This window comes from Pseudophryne corroboree, chromosome 11, assembly GCF_028390025.1.
Source record: "Pseudophryne corroboree isolate aPseCor3 chromosome 11, aPseCor3.hap2, whole genome shotgun sequence".
NCBI classification, from domain to species: Eukaryota; Metazoa; Chordata; class Amphibia; order Anura; family Myobatrachidae; genus Pseudophryne; species Pseudophryne corroboree.
The window spans coordinates 165,585,935-165,605,940 of record NC_086454.1 but is presented as its reverse complement, the minus strand read 5'-3'; the positions used below and the strand labels follow the sequence as shown (position 1 = coordinate 165,605,940).

Here is a 20,006-nt window from a genome sequence, read left to right as displayed (position 1 = left end):
ACCCTTCCAGTCAATAAGATATTGTAGTTGACCGTAACGGTGACGTGAGTCCAGGATCTTGGCCACTTCATACTCAACGCCTCGTTGAGTTTGGACTTTCGGAGTTGGAGGAAGTGAGGAATGAAACCGATTCAAGATCAGCGGTTTCAACAGGGAAACATGGAATGTCCTGGGTATTTTTAAGAAGGGAGGCAACTGGAGTCTGTAAGCAACAGGATTGATGACTTGTTCAATCTTGAAAGGACCGATATAGCGAGGTGCAAACTTCATACTGGAAACTCTTAACCTCAAATTCTTCGTGGATAACCATACCCGATCACCCACCTTGAGAGCAGGAACTGCTCGACGCTTCTTATCCGCAAACTTCTTGTACCTGAACGATGCCTTGAGCAGAGCTGATCGTACGCTCTTCCAGATATTGGCAAACTGATGCAAGGTGATATCCACTGCGGGAACAGAAGTTGCTGGAAGCGGTTGGAACTCAGGGACTTTAGGGTGGAATCCAAAGTTAGTGAAGAATGGTGTTGAAGCAGATGAAGAATGATACTGGTTGTTATGACAGAACTCGGCCCAGGGAAGTAATTGAACCCAGTCATCTTGAGAGGAGGACACATAGATGCGGAGGAAGGCCTCCAAGTCCTGATTCACCCTCTCGGTTTGACCATTGGTCTGAGGATGGTAAGCCGTGGAAAACTTTAGCTTGACTTGGAGGACTTGACATAAACTTCGCCAGAATTTGGCTGTGAATTGAACTCCTCGATCTGAGATAATTTCTTCAGGAAGACCGTGGAGTCGGAAGATCTCTTGTATGAATACTTGAGCCAACTTGGAAGCTGACGGAAGACCGGTGAGAGGAATGAAGTGTGCCATCTTGGTGAACCGGTCAACTACCACCCAGATGGTATTGAACTTGTTGCACATGGGTAAGTCTGTAATGAAATCCATCGACAAGTGGGTCCATGGTCGACGGGGAACGGATAGTGGAACCAGTTGCCCCGCAGGCGACTGGCGGGATACTTTATGTTGGGCACACTTTGGGCAAGATGCAATAAACTCCAAGACGTCCTTTTTCAGAGTTGGCCACCAATAGGACCTAGAGATAAACTCCAGGGTTTTTTGGATACCTGTATGTCCGGCAAAACGGGAAGCATGGGCCCAATGCATGAGCTTCTTCCTTAGCATCGGCTTCACAAAACTTTTCCCTGATGGGGGCGTAGAGTCCATCCCTACCGTGGAGAATGCCAACGGATTTATAATAGGATGCTTGTCTGAAGACTCTGACTCATTTTCTTGCTCCCATGAGCGGGAAAGGGCATCGGCCTTGCGATTCTGAGAACCCGGACAGAACTGGAGTTTAAAGTTGAACCTGGAAAAGAAAAGTGCCCATCTGGCCTGACGAGGGTTGAGACATTGTGCGCCCTTCAGGTATAAAAGGTTCTTGTGGTCTGTAAGTATGGTGATTGAATGAGAAGCTCCCTCCAACAGATACCTCCACTCTTCTAGAGCGAGCTTGATGGCTAGCAACTCCTGGTCGCCAATGGCATAGTTGCGCTCAGCTGGGGAGAACTTCCGGGAGAAGAAACTGCAAGGGTGTAAATGGCCATCTTTAGCCCTCTGAGATAACACCGCTCCTACTCCAACGGAGGAGGCATCCACCTCTAAGATGAAAGGAGAGTCGATGTCAGGCTGTTTCAGAACAGGCGCAGAGATGAACCTTTGTTTTAAAAGATGAAATGCTTGCATGGCTTCTTCAGACCACTTGGACGGGTTAGCACCCTTCTTAGTGAAAGCAGTAATAGGCGCCACAATGGTGGAAAAGTCTCGTATAAACTTTCGGTAATAGTTGGCGAACCCTAAGAACCTCTGGACCCCTTTGAGGGTTAAGGGTACCGGCCAATTTTGGATTGCTTGTAGTTTCTCAGGATCCATCTCTAGTCCGGAACCGGACACAATGTACCCTAGAAACGGAATGGACTTGACTTCAAAGACGCATTTTTCTAATTTGCAATAGAGATGATTGACACGGAGACGGGACAGAACCTCTTTAACCCAAAAACGATGTTCCTCTAAATCGTTGGCAAAAATGAGGATATCGTCTAGATAGACCACGACATGACGGTATAGAATGTCTCTGAAGATCTCATTGACAAAATGCTGGAAGACAGCTGGAGCATTGCTCAATCCGAAGGGCATGACGAGGTACTCATAATGTCCGTCACGGGTGTTAAAGGCGGTCTTCCACTCGTCACCCTCACGGATCCGGATGAGATTGTATGCACCTCGCAAGTCCAGCTTTGTAAAGATGGTAGCTCCGCTAACTCTGTCAAAGAGCTCAGTAATCAGGGGTAAAGGATAACGGTTCTTGATGGTAATGTCGTTCAAACCTCTGTAGTCGATGCACGGCCGCAGACCACCATCTTTCTTTTTTACAAAAAAGAAGCCTGCGCCGGCTGGAGAAGAAGAGGGTCGAATGAACCCCTTTGCTAGGTTCTCTTTAATATATTCCTCCATAGAATGCGTCTCAGGCAGAGACAACGGATAAGTTCGGCCTCGAGGTGGAACCTTCCCTGGAACGAGATCAATCGGACAGTCCCATTCTCTATGAGGAGGAAGGATATCAGCAGAAGCTTTACTGTACACATCCGTGAAATCTTGATATGGAGGAGGTGGAACATCAGACGACCTGGGGGAGGAAGAACAGACAGGCAATACTTTAAACAAACATGTCTCAGCACAGGAGGAACCCCATGCCAGGATTTGCGTAGTCGTCCAATCAATTGTAGGATTGTGAAGACGGAGCCATGGAAGGCCCAGGACCACAGGATGTGTGGCTCTTGGAATCACTAAAAAAGAAATAAGTTCGGAATGAAGAACTCCCACTCTCAGACGAACTGGTAGAGTCCTTAAAGAAATAACTGCATCAAAAATTTTGCTGCCATCCACGGCAGTTAAAGAAATGGACGAAGGAAGTCTCTCGGTGGGTAGGGACCACCGTTTAACATAGGCTTCGGTAATAAAGTTCCCAGCTGCTCCGGAATCAAGGAGGGCAATGACGTTCCGATAACGTTGAGCAACTTGAAGCGAGACTGGGAGATTACAATCTTGAGGAGATGGAGAGGAGATCATTACTCCTAGCCGGCCCTCTCCTTGGCGAGCTAGGATTTGGAGTTTCCCGGACGTTTGGGACAGGCATTAATGGTGTGAGACGGAGCTGCACAATAGAGACAGAGAAACTCGGAGAGACGTCTTCGGCGCTCAGCAGGAGTTAAACGGGAACGGCCAAGTTGCATGGGCTCATCTTTAGATGGTGACAGTTGACGAGGAGGAGGAGCAGAAGATTTTGGAGCAGATGATCTTCCACGCTCAGTTGCTCTCTCTCTGAAACGTAAATCAACTTTCGTGCAGAGTGAGATTAGCTCATCTAACTTAGAAGGTAAGTCTCTGGTAGCTAACTCATCTTTAATACGCTCAGATAAGCCATGCCAGAATGCAGCATACAGGGCCTCGTCGTTCCATGCCAGTTCGGATGCCAGGATCTGGAACTGTATCAGATATTGTCCTACAGTACGTGACCCCTGGCGTAAACGGAGAATCTCGGATGAAGCTGAGGTTACCCGGCCTGGCTCGTCGAAGATGCGCCTGAATGTTGACATGAAGGCAGTGTAGGAAGATAGCAGGGTGTCGGACCTCTCCCATAACGGTGATGCCCAATCAAGGGCTGAGCCACTGAGAAGAGAAATAATGTAGGCAATTTTTGTACGGTCACTGGGAAAATTGCCAGGTTGTAGCTCAAACTGAATCTCAAACTGGTTGAGAAATCCCCTGCAGAATCTTGGAGATCCGTCAAATTTTGCTGGCGTTGGAAGATGAAGACGTGGAGCAGAAATGGGTAAGGTGGGTGGGGTTATAGCTGGAGTCACTGTGGTTGACGCACCAGACGCGCCTGATCCACGGAGAGTTGTCTGAATCCCATCCAGCCGAGTAGAGAGATCCTGGAGACAGCGGATGATGTGGCCCTGTGCAGCCTCCTGATGTTCTAGTCGGGCTGCCAGTTCTTGCATCGGCCTGGCCGCTTGATCCTGGTCTCCGGCTGGATTCATTAGGTCAGTGCTTACTGTCACAACTGAGGGCCTGAGCTGACGGGAGGCAGCCTCAGTTGTAGGGGCTGAGATGTACCGGAACCTGGGAGGTTGTATCAGACCCCTGGACATGTAAGTAACATGAATAATAACTGCCCGAAGGCGTGACCACGACAACTTGGATAAAAGTCAATGATGTTTATTATGACAACTCCGCAACACAGCAGCAGTAAAAGAAAACGTAAAAGTCAGCAAAGAATAAATACAGTTCCTGGGTACTACAGGATGGCAGGAGCCACAGGGCACTGGTAGTGTGAGATAGTTCTTATGATCTTCTTAGATGGAAAGTCCTTACCAGGCCCGACTGTAGCAATGGAGATAACCCAGGATTGTGCCAGCTGGTGTTCCAGGAAAAGCTGGGTTGCTGAAGATAAAACAGCTGCTGTGGATACTGGCTGGAACCAGACTGTTGTTAGCACGGAGTGGATACTGGCTGGAACCAGTTAAATAATAAATGAACTTGGGAGCAATGAAATATGAACTGAAATGTAGAACTTGAGAGCGGAGAAATAATAATACCGGTGGAGAGCGGTAAAGTGTAGAAAGGACACCGGCCCTTTAAGGGAAGCTGTACTCTGCTGGAAGCTGAGCTGGAAGCAGGTAATGTTGTAGCTGGAAACAGATGAATCCACAATGGATTGGAGAGTCAGGCTACACCGCAGGTGGAATGCTGGTGCGGGTCTCTATGGTGGAAGTCTTGAGACAGGAGCTGGAACCTGGAAGACAATCACAGGAGAGAGACAAACAGGAACTAGGTTTGACAACCAAAGCACTGACGCCTTCCTTGCTCAGGCACAGTGTATTTATACCTGCAGCAAGGAAGGGATTGGCTAGGCAATTATGCAGATTATCAATACTGAGAACAGATTGGTGGAAATGATCAGCTGACAGAATCCAAGATGGCTGCGCCCATGCAGACACTTGGAGGGAAGTTTGGTTTGTAATCCATGTGGTAATGAAAACAGTAATGGCGGCGCCGGCCACCGGAGACAGGAGGCGCCAGGCTGACAGATGCACATCCAACCACGCGGACACAGCGGAGGCCGCGGCTGACGTAATCGCCACTCAGACACTCTGCATGCAGAAGTTCAGGGACGGCGGCGGAGGCCGCGGGAGACGCCATGCCAGGTGTAATATGGCGTTTACTGTGACAGCGTCCCAGAGTGACAGGAGAGGATACAGGAATGTACACATCAGGATAACAGATGGGATCCGGTCCTGGAGCGCTGAGCCAGCCTTAGGAGGCATCTGATGGGTAAGAAATGGCGTCCAGATACCCGGATCGTGACAACTAGATTCAAAGTCCAGGGTGCTAACAATTACACCATGGAACCCTCACCTGAGCAATGGCATCTACTGAAGTGCGCTCATCTTTTAAATGCAAAGAAAAGAAATTCAATACTTTATATATATTATTTCAAGTTTCTAATAAGCTCAGGGATGCAATAGGTATTATGTAGAATATTTGTCCAAACCCAATGATAATATATAAAAAGTAACCTATTTTTTAAAGGAGAAGATAGATACTAGAAACCTAAATGCCTAGGACCAATTTCAGTTGGAGCATCACCCCTTATGTTATCCTAGCATTGAATTGACAGTTTTTCTGTATTTCCATATTTGCATATCAGCCACTTACAATTGTTTCAAGCTTTATAACAGAGGACTGCCTTTTTTATAGACCAAGGATGAAAGTCTCTTGTGAGTTAAGTCTGATAATGACATCACAATTTGTAAATTAAGCTATAGTATGATTACAGAGTGTAGACTGAATAAAAAGTGCTTTCCTATGGATTGAAGTTTGTATTTTCTTAAGCTTTGCATTCCAAAATGGGCTAGCATTCTTTATTTCCAATGGGCACATTAAGCTACTTCCCCAATATATATTTTTTTGTGTTAAAAGTTATTCATACACAACTTGGTAAAACATACTAAATTTAATACATAATGGATTACATCCTGGGATTATCTTTTTCAACAATCTGTAAATTTACAATTAAAAATTGTGTATTAGATTTTTTAGATTGATTTTGCTTAGATTTGCATATACTCCTAGTCTACATTGTCTATTTTTATACTATTACTAGATGCCTTAATCTTTGTTATTATCCTATCTAATATTTATTTTTATTTTGTAATGTGGAAAGAAACTGGAGCATTTTTATGATACCCATGCTTCAAGTGACTCTATGGCTTAAGCTTTTTTTTGAAAAATGAAATGCTATAAAAACAAAATATGATCTGTGCTTTGAGGTACATTTGCCAGTTTTGTGTTTGCTTGCAATAATATCTGTGGCCGGTTAGCTCAGTTGGTTAGAGCGTGGTGCTAATAACGCCAAGGTCAAGGGTTCGATCCCTGTTTGGGCCATTTGCATTTCTTGATGGACAAGAATGGAATAAGCTCATCGGTGGAGTGCATGAATACTTGAAAACATCATAGACACATATATCACAAAATTTCTTCAAATACATATCAAAAGCCAGTGGGAGTGTCATCCTTTGGCTGATGAAGATTTTTCTCTACATGGCTCAGTGACTTTTGTCTCAAATCAAACAATATGGCATAACTAAGATATGCAAGGGCAAATTAATCAGTTATTATATTGCTGCTCAAACATAGAGGGCACTAGGTGTTACTAGAAGAAGAAAAAGATATGTGCTCCCCTCTCATTAGTGCACTCTGAAGTTACAAAATGGAGAATTTCTAAAGACCAGAGCACAAGTAATGGATCTCTAAATTCTTATTGCATATTTTCTTATTTCCAAATATTTGATATACTTCTGATTTGATAAGTTTAAAAATGAGTTTAAAAAAAGGACACCACTGAAGATGATGGAATTTAAATAAATTTTAAATGAAGATTTGCAATACTCATACATTGGATGAAAATGGAGCTTTGAACAAACGGAAAATAAACAATGTTAGCTCCCACGAGATATGAACTCAGATTACTAGATTCAAAGTCCAGGGTGCTAACAATTACACCATGGAACCCTCACCTGAGCAATGGCATCTACTGAAGTGCGCTCATCTTTTAAATGCAAAGAAAAGAAATTCAATACTATATATATATTATTTCAAGTTTCTAATAAACTCAGGGATGCAATAGGTATTATGTAGAATATTTGTCCAAACCCAATGATAATATATAAAAAGTAACCTATTTTTTAAAGGAGAAGATAGATACTAGAAACCTAAATGCCTAGGACCAATTTCAGTTGGAGCATCACCCCTTATGTTATCCTAGCATTGAATTGACAGTTTTTCTGTATTTCCATATTTGCATATCAGCCACTTACAATTGTTTCAAGCTTTATAACAGAGGACTGCCTTTTTTATAGACCAAGGATGAAAGTCTCTTGTGAGTTAAGTCTGATAATGACATCACAATTTGTAAATTAAGCTATAGTATGATTACAGAGTGTAGACTGAATAAAAAGTGCTTTCCTATGGATTGAAGTTTGTATTTTCTTAAGCTTTGCATTCCAAAATGGGCTAGCATTCTTTATTTCCAATGGGCACATTAAGCTACTTCCCCAATATATATTTTTTGTGTTAAAAGTTATTCATACACAACTTGGTAAAACATAATAAAATTTAATACATAATGGATAACATCCTGGGATTATCTTTTTCAACAATCTGTAAATTTACAATTAAAAATTGTGTATTATATTTTTTAGATTGATTTTGCTTAGATTTGCATGTACTCCTAGACTACATTGTCTATTTTTATACTATTACTAGATGCCTTAATCTTTGTTATTATCCTATCTAATATTTATTTTTATTTTGTAATGTGGAAAGAAACTGGAGCATTTTTATGATACCCATGCTTCAAGTGACTCTATGGCTTAAGTTATTTTTTTGAAAAATGAAATGCTATAAAAACAAAATATGATCTGTGCTTTGAGGTACATTTGCCAGTTTTGTGTTTGCTTGCAGTAATATCAGTTGCCGGTTAGCTCAGTTGGTTAGAGCGTGGTGCTAATAACTCCAAGGTAACGGGTTCAATCACTGTGTGGGCCATTTGCTTTTCTTGATGGACAAGAATGCAATAAGCTCATCGGTGGAGTGCATGAATACTTGAAAACATCATAGACACATATATCACAAAATCTCTTCAAATACATATCAGAAGCCAGTGGGAGTGTCATCCTTTGGCTGATGAAGATTATTCTCTACATGGCTCAGTGACTTTTGTCTCAAATCAAGCAATATGGCATAACTAAGATATGCAAGGGCAAATTAATCAGTTATTATATTGCTGCTCAAACATAGAGGGCACTAGGTGTTACTAGAAGAAGAAGAAGATATGTGCTCCCCTCTCATTAGTGCACACTGAAGTAAAAAAAATGGAGAATTTCTAAAGACCAGAGCACAAGTAATGGATCTCTGCATTCTTATTGCATCTTTTCTTATTTCCAAATATTTGACATACTTCTGATTTGATAAGTTTAAAAATGAGTTTAAACAAAGGACACCACTGAAGATGATGGAATTTATATGAATTTTAAATGAAGATTTGCAATACTCATACATTGAATGAAAATGGAGCTTTGAGCAAAAGGAAAATAAACAATGTTAGCTCCCACGAGATATGAACTCAGATTACTAGATTCAAAGTCCAGGGTGCTAACAATTACACCATGGAACCCTCACCTGAGCAATGGCATCTACTGAAGTGCGCTCATCTTTTAAATGCAAAGAAAAGAAATTCAATTCTTTATATATATTATTTCAAGTTTCTAATAAGCTCAGGGATGCAATAGGTATTATGTAGAATATTTGTCCAAACCCAATGATAATATAAAAACAGTAACCTATTTTTTAAAGGAGAAGATAGATACTTGAAACCTAAATGCCTAGGACCAATTTCAGTTGGAGCATCACCCCTTATGTTATCCTAGCATTGAATTGACAGTTTTTCTGTATTTCCATATTTGCATATCAGCCACTTACAATTGTTTCAAGCTTTATAACAGAGGACTGCCTTTTTTATAGACCAAGGATGAAAGTCTCTTGTGAGTTAAGTCTGATAATGACATCACAATTTGTAAATTAAGCTATAGTATGATTACAGAGTGTAGACTGAATAAAAAGTGCTTTCCTATGGACTGAAGTTTGTATTTTCTTAAGCTTTGCATTCCAAAATGGGCTAGCATTCTTTATTTCCAATGGGCACATTAAGCTACTTCCCAATATATATTTTTTTGTGTTAAAAGTTATTCATACACAATATGGTAAAACATACTAAATTTAATACATAATGGATTACATCCTGGGATTATCTTTTTCAACAATCTGTAAATTTACAATAAAAAATTGTGTTTTAGATTTTTTAGTTTGATTTTGCTTAGATTTGCATATACTCCTAGTCTAAATTGTCTATTTTTATACTATTACTAGATGCCTTAATCTTTGTTATTATCCTATCTAATATTTATTTTTATTTTGTAATGTGGAAAGAAACTGGAGCATTTTTATGATACCCATGCTTCAAGTGACTCTATGGCTTAAGCTTTTTTAAAAAAAATGAAATGCTATAAAAACAAAATATGATCTGTGCTTTGAGGTACATTTGCCAGTTTTGTGTTTGTTTGTAGCAATATTTGTGGCCGGTTAGCTCAGTTGGTTAGAGTGTGGTGCTAATAACGCCAAGGTCACGGGTTCGATCCCCGTATGGGCTATTTGCTTTTCTTGATGGACAAGAATGGAATAAGCTCATCAGTGGAGTGCATAAATACTTGAAAACATCATAGACACATATATCACAAAATCTCTTCAAATACATATCAGAAGCCAGTGGTAGTGTCATCCTTTGGCTGATGAAGATTTTTCTCTACATGGCTCAGTGACTTTTGTCTCAAATCAAGCAATATGGCATAACTAAGATATGCAAGGGCAAATTAATCAGTTATTATATTGCTGCTCAAACATAGAGGGCACTAGGTGTTACTAGAAGAAGAAGAAGATATGTGCTCCCCTCTCATTAGTGCACACTGAAGTAAAAAAAAAATGGAGAATTTCTAAAGACCAGAGCACAAGTAATGGATCTCTGCATTCTTATTGCATCTTTTCTTATTTCCAAATATTTGACATACTTCTGATTTGATAAGTTTAAAAATGAGTTTAAACAAAGGACACAACTGAAGATGATGGAATTTATATGAATTTTAAATGAAGATTTGCAAAGCTCATACATTGAATGAAAATGGAGCTTTGAACAAAAGGAAAATAAACAATGTTAGCTCCCACGATATATGAACTCAGATTACTAGATTCAAAGTCCAGGGTGCTAACAATTACACCATGGAACCCTCACCTGAGCAATGGCATCTACTGAAGTGCGCTCATCTTTTAAATGCAAAGAAAAGAAATTCAATACTTTATATATATTATTTCAAGTTTCTAATAAGCTCAGGGATGCAATAGGTATAATGTAGAATATTTGTCCAAAACCAATGATAATATATAAAAAGTAACCTATTTTTTAAAGTAGAAGATAGATACTAGAAACCTAAATGCCTAGGACCAATTTTAGTTGGAGCATCACCCCTTATGTTATCCTAGCATTGAATTGACAGTTTTTCTGTATTTCCATATTTGCATATCAGCCACTTACAATTGTTTCAAGCTTTATAACAGAGGACTGCCTTTTTTATAGACCAAGGATGAAAGTTTCTTGTGAGTTAAGTCTAATAATGACATCACAATTTGTAAATTAAGCTATAGTATGATTACAGAGTGTAGACTGAATAAAAAGTACTTTCCTATGGATTGAAGTTTGTATTTTCTTAAGCTTTGCATTCCAAAATGGGCTAGCATTCTTTATTTCCAATGGGCACATTAAGCTACTTCCCCAATAAATATTTTTTTGTGTTAAAAGTTATTCATACACAACTTGGTAAAACATACTTAATTTAATACATAATGGATTACATCCTGGGATTATCTTTTTCAACAATTTGTAAATTTACAATTAAAAATTGTGTATTAGATTTTTTAGATTGATTTTGCTTAGATTTGCATATACTCCTTGTCTAAATTGTCTATTTTTATACTATTACTAGATGCCTTAATCTTTGTTATTATCCTATCTAATATTTATTTTTATTTTGTAATGTGGAAAGAAACTGGAGCATTTTTATGATACCCATGCTTCAAGTGACTCTATGGCTTAAGCTTTTTTTTGAAAAATGAAATGCTATAAAAACAAAATATGATCTGTGCTTTGAGGTACATTTGCCAGTTTTGTGTTTGCTTGCAGTAATATCTGTGGCCGGTTAGCTCAGTTGGTTAGAGCGTGGTGCTAGTAACGCCAAGGTACCGGGTTCGATTCCCGTGTGGGCCATTTGCTTTTCTTGATGGACAAGAATGGAATAAGCTCATCGGTGGAGTGCATGAATACTTGAAAACATCATAGACACATATATCACAAAATCTCTTCAAATACATATCAGAAGCCAGTGGGAGTGTCATCCTTTGGCTGATGAAGATTTTTCTCTACATGGCTCAGTGACTTTTGTCTCAAATCAAGCAATATGGCATAACTAAGATATGCAAGGGCAAATTAATCAGTTATTATATTGCTGCTCAAACATAGAGGGCACTAGGTGTTACTAGAAGAAGAAGAAGATATGTGCTCCCCTCTCATTAGTGCACACTGAAGTAAAAAAAAAATGGAGAATTTCTAAAGACCAGAGCACAAGTAATGGATCTCTGCATTCTTATTGCATCTTTTCTTATTTCCAAATATTTGACATACTTCTGATTTGATAAGTTTAAAAATGAGTTTAAACAAAGGACACAACTGAAGATGATGGAATTTATATGAATTTTAAATGAAGATTTGCAATGCTCATACATTGAATGAAAATGGAGCTTTGAACAAAAGGAAAATAAACAATGTTAGCTCCCACGATATATGAACTCAGATTACTAGTGTCACAACTGAGGGCCTGAGCTGACGGGAGGCAGCCTCAGTTGTAGGGGCTGAGATGTACCGGAACCTGGGACGTTGTATCAGACCCCTGGACATGTAAGTAACATGAATAATAACTGCCCGAAGGCGTGACCACGACAACTTGGATAAAGTCAATGATGTTTATTATGACAACTCCGCAACACAGCAGCAGTAAAAGAAAACGTAAAAGTCAGCAAAGAATAAATACAGTTCCTTCGTACTACAGGATGGCAGGAGCCACAGGGCACTGGTAGTGTGAGATAGTTCTTATGATCTTCTTAGATGGAAAGTCCTTACCAGGCCCGACTGTAGCAATGGAGATAACCCAGGATTGTGCCAGCTGGTGTTCCAGGAAAAGCTGGGTTGCTGAAGATAAAACAGCTGCTGTGGATACTGGCTGGAACCAGACTGTTGTTAGCACGGAGTGGATACTGGCTGGAACCAGTTAAATAATAAATGAACTTGGGAGCGATGAAATATGAACTGAAATGTAGAACTTGAGAGCGGAGAAATAATAATACCGGTGGAGAGTGGTAAAGTGTAGAAAGGACACCGGCCCTTTAAGGGAAGCTGTACTCTGCTGGAAGCTGAGCTGGAAGCAGGTAATGTTGTAGCTGGAAACAGATGAATCCACAATGGATTGAAGAGTCAGGCTACACCGCAGGTGGAATGCTGGTGCGGGTCTCTATGGTGGAAGTCTTGAGACAGGAGCTGGAACCTGGAAGACAATCACAGGAGAGAGACAAACAGGAACTAGGTTTGACAACCAAAGCACTGACGCCTTCCTTGCTCAGGCACAGTGTATTTATACCTGCAGCAAGGAAGGGATTGGCTAGGCAATTATGCAGATTATCAATACTGAGAACAGATTGGTGGAAATGATCAGCTGACAGAATCCAAGATGGCTGCGCCCATGCAGACACTTGGAGGGAAGTTTGGTTTGTAATCCATGTGGTAATGAAAACAGTAATGGCGGTGCCGGCCACCGGAGACAGGAGGCGCCAGGCTGACAGATGCACATCCAACCACGCGGACACAGCGGAGGCCGCGGCTGACGTAATCGCCACTCAGACACTCTGCATGCAGAAGTTCAGGGACGGCGGCGGAGGCCGCGGGAGACGCCATGCCAGGTGTAATATGGCGTTTACTGTGACAGCGTCCCAGAGTGACAGGAGAGGATATAGGAATGTACACATCAGGATAACAGATGGGATCCGGTCCTGGAGCGCTGAGCCAGCCTTAGGAGGCATCTGATGGGTAAGAAATGGCGTCCAGATACCCGGATCGTGACAGCACCCCCCCCTTTAGGAGTGGCCCCAGGACACTTCTTTGGTTTTTGAGGAAACTTGGAATGGAATCTCCGGACCAAGGCAGGAGCATGGACATCAGAAGCATTGGTCCATGAACGTTCCTCAGGACCATAACCCTTCCAGTCAATAAGATATTGTAGTTGACCATAACGGTGACGTGAGTCCAGGATCTTGGCCACTTCATACTCAACGCCTCGTTGAGTTTGGACTTTCGGAGTTGGAGGAAGTGAGGAATGAAACCGATTCAAGATCAGCGGTTTCAACAGGGAAACATGGAATGTCCTGGGTATTTTTAAGAAGGGAGGCAACTGGAGTCTGTAAGCAACAGGATTGATGACTTGTTCAATCTTGAAAGGACCGATATAGCGAGGTGCAAACTTCATACTGGGAACTCTTAACCTCAAATTCTTCGTGGATAACCATACCCGATCACCCACCTTGAGAGCAGGAACTGCTCGACGCTTCTTATCCGCAAACTTCTTGTACCTGAACGATGCCTTGAGCAGAGCTGATCGTACGCTCTTCCAGATATTGGCAAACTGATGCAAGGTGATATCCACTGCGGGAACAGAAGTTGCTGGAAGCGGTTGGAACTCAGGGACTTTAGGGTGGAATCCAAAGTTAGTGAAGAATGGTGTTGAAGCAGATGAAGAATGATACTGGTTGTTATGACAGAACTCGGCCCAGGGAAGTAATTGAACCCAGTCATCTTGAGAGGAGGACACATAGATGCGGAGGAAGGCCTCCAAGTCCTGATTCACCCTCTCGGTTTGACCATTGGTCTGAGGATGGTAAGCCGTGGAAAACTTTAGCTTGACTTGGAGGACTTGACATAAACTTCGCCAGAATTTGGCTGTGAATTGAACTCCTCGATCTGAGATAATTTCTTCAGGAAGACCGTGGAGTCGGAAGATCTCTTGTATGAATACTTGAGCCAACTTGGAAGCTGACGGAAGACCGGTGAGAGGAATGAAGTGTGCCATCTTGGTGAACCGGTCAACTACCACCCAGATGGTATTGAACTTGTTGCACATGGGTAAGTCTGTAATGAAATCCATCGACAAGTGGGTCCATGGTCGACGGGGAACGGATAGTGGAACCAGTTGCCCCGCAGGCGACTGGCGGGATACTTTATGTTGGGCACACTTTGGGCAAGATGCAATAAACTCCAAGACGTCCTTTTTCAGAGTTGGCCACCAATAGGACCTAGAGATAAACTCCAGGGTTTTTTGGATACCTGTATGTCCGGCAAAACGGGAAGCATGGGCCCAATGCATGAGCTTCTTCCTTAGCATCGGCTTCACAAAACTTTTCCCTGATGGGGGCGTAGAGTCCATCCCTACCGTGGAGAATGCCAACGGATTTATAATAGGATGCTTGTCTGAAGACTCTGACTCATTTTCTTGCTCCCATGAGCGGGAAAGGGCATCGGCCTTGCGATTCTGAGAACCCGGACAGAACTGGAGTTTAAAGTTGAACCTGGAAAAGAAAAGTGCCCATCTGGCCTGACGAGGGTTGAGACATTGTGCGCCCTTCAGGTATAAAAGGTTCTTGTGGTCTGTAAGTATGGTGATTGAATGAGAAGCTCCCTCCAACAGATACCTCCACTCTTCTAGAGCGAGCTTGATGGCTAGCAACTCCTGGTCGCCAATGGCATAGTTGCGCTCAGCTGGGGAGAACTTCCGGGAGAAGAAACTGCAAGGGTGTAAATGGCCATCTTTAGCCCTCTGAGATAACACCGCTCCTACTCCAACGGAGGAGGCATCCACCTCTAAGATGAAAGGAGAGTCGATGTCAGGCTGTTTCAGAACAGGCGCAGAGATGAACCTTTGTTTTAAAAGATGAAATGCTTGCATGGCTTCTTCAGACCACTTGGACGGGTTAGCACCCTTCTTAGTGAAAGCAGTAATAGGCGCCACAATGGTGGAAAAGTCTCGTATAAACTTTCGGTAATAGTTGGCGAACCCTAAGAACCTCTTGACCCCTTTGAGGGTTAAGGGTACCGGACAATTTTGGATTGCTTGTAGTTTCTCAGGATCCATCTCTAGTCCGGAACCGGACACAATGTACCCTAGAAACGGAATGGACTTGACTTCAAAGACGCATTTTTCTAATTTGCAATAGAGATGATTGACACGGAGACGGGACAGAACCTCTTTAACCCAAAAACGATGTTCCTCTAAATCGTTGGCAAAAATGAGGATATCGTCTAGATAGACCACGACATGACGGTATAGAATGTCTCTGAAGATCTCTGAAGATCTCATTGACAAAATGCTGGAAGACAGCTGGAGCATTGCTCAATCCGAAGGGCATGACGAGGTACTCATAATGTCCGTCACGGGTGTTAAAGGCGGTCTTCCACTCGTCACCCTCACGGATCCGGATGAGATTGTATGCACCTCGCAAGTCCAGCTTTGTAAAGATGGTAGCTCCGCTAACTCTGTCAAAGAGCTCAGTAATCAGGGGTAAAGGATAACGGTTCTTGATGGTAATGTCGTTCAAACCTCTGTAGTCGATGCACGGCCGCAGACCACCATCTTTCTTTTTTACAAAAAAGAAGCCTGCGCCGGCTGGAGAAGAAGAGGGTCGAATGAACCCCTTTGCTAGGTTCTCTTTAATATATTCCTCCATAGAATGCGTCTCAGGCAGAGACAACGGATAAGTTCGGCCTCGAGGTGGAACCTTCCCTGGAACGAGATCAATCGGACAATCCCATTCTCTATGAGGAGGAAGGATATCAGCAGAAGCTTTACTGAACACATCCGTGAAATCTTGATATGGAGGAGGTGGAACATCAGACGACCTGGGGGAGGAAGAACAGACAGGCAATACTTTAAACAAACATGTCTCAGCACAGGAGGAACCCCATGCCAGGATTTGCGTAGTCATCCAATCAATTGTAGGATTGTGAAGACGGAGCCATGGAAGGCCCAGGACCACAGGATGTGTGGCTCTTGGAATCACTAAAAAAGAAATAAGTTCGGAATGAAGAACTCCCACTCTCAGACGAACTGGTAGAGTCCTTAAAGAAATAACTGCATCAAAAATTTTGCTGCCATCCACGGCAGTTAAAGAAATGGACGAAGGAAGTCTCTCGGTGGGTAGGGACCACCGTTTAACATAGGCTTCGGTAATAAAGTTCCCAGCTGCTCCGGAATCAAGGAGGGCAATGACGTTCCGATAACGTTGAGCAACTTGAAGCGAGACTGGGAGATTACAATCTTGAGGAGATGGAGAGGAGATCATTACTCCTAGCCGGCCCTCTCCTTGGCGAGCTAGGATTTGGAGTTTCCCGATGAAGCTGAGGTTACCCGGCCTGGCTCGTCGAAGATGCGCCTGAATGTTGACACGAAGGCAGTGTAGGAAGATAGCAGGGTGTCGGACCTCTCCCATAACGGTGATGCCCAATCAAGGGCTGAGCCACTGAGAAGAGAAATAATGTAGGCAATTTTTGTACGGTCACTGGGAAAATTGCCAGGTTGTAGCTCAAACTGAATCTCACACTGGTTGAGAAATCCCCTGCAGAATCTTGGAGATCCGTCAAATTTTGCTGGCGTTGGAAGATGAAGACGTGGAGCAGAAATGGGTAAGGTGGGTGGGGTTATAGCTGGAGTCACTGTGGTTGACGCACCAGACGCGCCTGATCCACGGAGAGTTGTCTGAATCCCATCCAGCCGAGTAGAGAGATCCTGGAGACAGCGGATGATGTGGCCCTGTGCAGCCTCCTGATGTTCTAGTCGGGCTGCCAGTTCTTGCATCGGCCTGGCCGCTTGATCCTGGTCTCCGGCTGGATTCATTAGGTCAGTGCTTACTGTCACAACTGAGGGCCTGAGCTGACGGGAGGCAGCCTCAGTTGTAGGGGCTGAGATGTACCGGAACCTGGGAGGTTGTATCAGACCCCTGGACATGTAAGTAACATGAATAATAACTGCCCGAAGGCGTGACCACGACAACTTGGATAAAAGTCAATGATGTTTATTATGACAACTCCGCAACACAGCAGCAGTAAAAGAAAACGTAAAAGTCAGCAAAGAATAAATACAGTTCCTGGGTACTACAGGATGGCAGGAGCCACAGGGCACTGGTAGTGTGAGATAGTTCTTATGATCTTCTTAGATGGAAAGTCCTTACCAGGCCCGACTGTAGCAATGGAGATAACCCAGGATTGTGCCAGCTGGTGTTCCAGGAAAAGCTGGGTTGCTGAAGATAAAACAGCTGCTGTGGATACTGGCTGGAACCAGACTGTTGTTAGCACGGAGTGGATACTGGCTGGAACCAGTTAAATAATAAATGAACTTGGGAGCGATGAAATATGAACTGAAATGTAGAACTTGAGAGCGGAGAAATAATAATACCGGTGGAGAGTGGTAAAGTGTAGAAAGGACACCGGCCCTTTAAGGGAAGCTGTACTCTGCTGGAAGCTGAGCTGGAAGCAGGTAATGTTGTAGCTGGAAACAGATGAATCCACAATGGATTGGAGAGTCAGGCTACACCGCAGGTGGAATGCTGGTGCGGGTCTCTATGGTGGAAGTCTTGAGACAGGAGCTGGAACCTGGAAGACAATCACAGGAGAGAGACAAACAGGAACTAGGTTTGACAACCAAAGCACTGACGCCTTCCTTGCTCAGGCACAGTGTATTTATACCTGCAGCAAGGAAGGGATTGGCTAGGCAATTATGCAGATTATCAATACTGAGAACAGATTGGTGGAAATGATCAGCTGACAGAATCCAAGATGGCTGCGCCCATGCAGACACTTGGAGGGAAGTTTGGTTTGTAATCCATGTGGTAATGAAAACAGTAATGGCGGCGCCGGCCACCGGAGACAGGAGGCGCCAGGCTGACAGATGCACATCCAACCACGCGGACACAGCGGAGGCCGCGGCTGACGTAATCGCCACTCAGACACTCTGCATGCAGAAGTTCAGGGACGGCGGCGGAGGCCGCGGGAGACGCCATGCCAGGTGTAATATGGCGTTTACTGTGACAGCGTCCCAGAGTGACAGGAGAGGATACAGGAATGTACACATCAGGATAACAGATGGGATCCGGTCCTGGAGCGCTGAGCCAGCCTTAGGAGGCATCTGATGGGTAAGAAATGGCGTCCAGATACCCGGATCGTGACAACTAGATTCAAAGTCCAGGGTGCTAACAATTACACCATGGAACCCTCACCTGAGCAATGGCATCTACTGAAGTGCGCTCATCTTTTAAATGCAAAGAAAAGAAATTCAATACTTTATATATATTATTTCAAGTTTCTAATAAGCTCAGGGATGCAATAGGTATTATGTAGAATATTTGTCCAAACCCAATGATAATATATAAAAAGTAACCTATTTTTTAAAGGAGAAGATAGATACTAGAAACCTAAATGCCTAGGACCAATTTCAGTTGGAGCATCACCCCTTATGTTATCCTAGCATTGAATTGACAGTTTTTCTGTATTTCCATATTTGCATATCAGCCACTTACAATTGTTTCAAGCTTTATAACAGAGGACTGCCTTTTTTATAGACCAAGGATGAAAGTCTCTTGTGAGTTAAGTCTGATAATGACATCACAATTTGTAAATTAAGCTATAGTATGATTACAGAGTGTAGACTGAATAAAAAGTGCTTTCCTATGGATTGAAGTTTGTATTTTCTTAAGCTTTGCATTCCAAAATGGGCTAGCATTCTTTATTTCCAATGGGCACATTAAGCTACTTCCCCAATATATATTTTTTTGTGTTAAAAGTTATTCATACACAACTTGGTAAAACATACTAAATTTAATACATAATGGATTACATCCTGGGATTATCTTTTTCAACAATCTGTAAATTTACAATTAAAAATTGTGTATTAGATTTTTTAGATTGATTTTGCTTAGATTTGCATATACTCCTAGTCTACATTGTCTATTTTTATACTATTACTAGATGCCTTAATCTTTGTTATTATCCTATCTAATATTTATTTTTATTTTGTAATGTGGAAAGAAACTGGAGCATTTTTATGATACCCATGCTTCAAGTGACTCTATGGCTTAAGCTTTTTTTTGAAAAATGAAATGCTATAAAAACAAAATATGATCTGTGCTTTGAGGTACATTTGCCAGTTTTGTGTGTGCTTGCAATAATATCTGTGGCCGGTTAGCTCAGTTGGTTAGAGCGTGGTGCTAATAACGCCAAGGTCAAGGGTTCGATCCCTGTATGGGCCATTTGCTTTTCTTGATGGACAAGAATGGAATAAGCTCATCGGTGGAGTGCATGAATACTTGAAAACATCATAGACACATATATCAGAAAAATTTCTTCAAATACATATCAAAAGCCAGTGGGAGTGTCATCCTTTGGCTGATGAAGATTTTTCTCTACATGGCTCAGTGACTTTTGTCTCAAATCAAACAATATGGCATAACTAAGATATGCAAGGGCAAATTAATCAGTTATTATATTGCTGCTCAAACATAGAGGGCACTAGATGTTACTAGAAGAAGAAAAAGATATGTGCTCCCCTCTCATTAGTGCACTGAAGTTACAAAATGGAGAATTTCTAAAGACCAGAGCACAAGTAATGGATCTCTAAATTCTTATTGCATAT

At 42.4% G+C, this 20,006-nt stretch overlaps 4 non-coding genes across 4 annotated transcripts; all 4 read left to right on the top strand.

The window, feature by feature from the left end:
- Window positions 1-6,433: 6,433 nt before the first annotated feature.
- Window positions 6,434-6,507, top strand: TRNAI-AAU (transfer RNA isoleucine (anticodon AAU)). The gene has a single exon. It is a non-coding gene; the product is annotated as a tRNA-Ile (tRNA).
- Window positions 6,508-9,756: 3,249 nt separating this feature from the next.
- TRNAI-AAU (transfer RNA isoleucine (anticodon AAU)) lies at window positions 9,757-9,830 on the top strand. The gene has a single exon. It is a non-coding gene; the product is annotated as a tRNA-Ile (tRNA).
- Window positions 9,831-11,420: 1,590 nt separating this feature from the next.
- On the top strand, window positions 11,421-11,494 carry TRNAT-AGU (transfer RNA threonine (anticodon AGU)). The gene has a single exon. It is a non-coding gene; the product is annotated as a tRNA-Thr (tRNA).
- An 8,055-nt stretch (window positions 11,495-19,549) lies between these two features.
- Window positions 19,550-19,623, top strand: TRNAI-AAU (transfer RNA isoleucine (anticodon AAU)). Its single transcript has one exon. It is a non-coding gene; the product is annotated as a tRNA-Ile (tRNA).
- The last annotated feature ends 383 nt before the right edge of the window (window positions 19,624-20,006 follow it).